Source organism: Macrobrachium nipponense, chromosome 33 (genome assembly GCF_015104395.2).
Source record: "Macrobrachium nipponense isolate FS-2020 chromosome 33, ASM1510439v2, whole genome shotgun sequence".
NCBI lineage: Eukaryota > Metazoa > Arthropoda > Malacostraca > Decapoda > Palaemonidae > Macrobrachium > Macrobrachium nipponense.
Genome location: NC_087219.1, coordinates 9,613,107 through 9,615,052, shown reverse-complemented (window position 1 = coordinate 9,615,052; position 1,946 = coordinate 9,613,107).

The following is a 1,946-nucleotide window of genomic DNA, read 5'->3' as shown; positions in this document are numbered from 1 at the left end:
GAAGTAACACACCTCTATTCAAAATAATATATCGTTATAGAAATAGAGAAATAGGTTACAAATAAGGCAAAACAACAGAGATGACATTCAGAACAAACAAGGCATGATCCGACCTCCAGCTAAAATCTGCGGTCAAATGGAGCGTTGTTTCACCAACGTAAATTAAAATATATAGGCTACATTTTGTTATACAATTTTTCTTTACTGTTTAACATGCACATTATGTCATTTTTAAATACTTATTCTAATAATAAATGGCAAATACCCTATCTTAAAATTCCTGTACCCTTAACTGAACGCGAAACACAATTTTCCATAAAACCTTTCCTAACCCCTAACAAGAACAACAACAAAATACTCTGTAGGTTTACTCCCCGAGTATGTAAAAACTAAGACAAGATCACTCTAAATAACTAAAGTTCACAAAAAGTTCAAAACAATAAGAAAAAGAATTTCATTCATCTCTAACAAAAAATATTTCAAAACATCAAATAAAAGAATTTCGACCATCGCTCAAAAAAAAAAAAAATAAAAAAAAAATACAAAAAAAAATTTCTAAACAAAAACTAAAAGGATTTCAACCCTCTCTCAAAAAAGAATTTGAAAACAACAATTAAAAGAATTTAAACCAGCTCTAATGAAATAATTCAAAACAACAACTAAAAGAATTTAAACCAACTCTAAGAAAAATTATTCAAAATAACAACTAAAAGATTGCAACCATCTCTTAAAAAACTATTTCAAAACAACAACTAAAAGAATTCTAACCTCTAAAAAAGATTATTTCTCCAACGTTACGATGTCCAAAACATTTCCTCTCTCTATCTTAAAAAGTCTGAAAGAAAGAGCCGAGAAATATTTCATGACCCTCCTAGGCAGCTTTAAGTAAAAGTGAGATCTTCATAAGAAATTCCCTTTCCATCAATGTTGGAGAGCTTAAGAGACAGACTCGCCTCGACCCACACTTGATGATTACGTAAGGAAGGAAATAGTGTACAGTGTTTAAAGGAAACTTTCTATCTTGACACTTTTCGTATTCGTTAAAAGCCTGAATGATATTGCATTGTAAACACACACACACGCACGTGTATAAATATACATATATATATATATATATATATATATATATATATATATATATAGATATATATATATATATATATATATATACTATATATATATATATATATATATATATATATATACTACTATATATGATATACATATATATATATATATATATATATATATATATATATATATATATATATATATATATATATATATATATATATATATATATGTGTGTGTGTGTGTGTGTGTGTGTGTGTGTGTGTGTATGTGTGTATGTTTGTATATATATATATATATATATATATATATATATATATATATATATATATTATATATATAGACTATGACTTGTAAGATTTCGATCCTGGTAAGCTTAAGTTTAATAATGAAGAAGACAGCGAGAAGACTGGATATCATTTCTTCGGGAATCATTCCCTTCTTCAGGCCTATAAATATAATAAATTTTTACAGTATTAAAAGTATTCTAAAATAACCTAATAATTATAAGAAGTATAGTTGTCATTAAGCTAAAAGAAAAATAAAAACTATAAAGTGACTTTAAGCTAAAAGTAAATTAAAACACTGAATAACTTAGTAAAATAACAGATCCAAAAGCAAAACAAAAAACAAAATACCAGACTTAATGTTAAGTGGTTTGATTGTTAACTGATGGAAAATAGCATAGTCAAAATGCAATGTTAGAGGAATAAAAAAAACAAGGAGGAGAGAGAGAAAGAATATGAGTAATAGGCACTTAGGCAATATGTAACGTTGTGGAGTTAGTTTGGTTGTTTAAGGTAGGAGATAGTTTCTTGATGTAAAGAGATTCTAAAAGAAGGAGCGAAAGACAATCAGCGGTTTAACAGAGCATT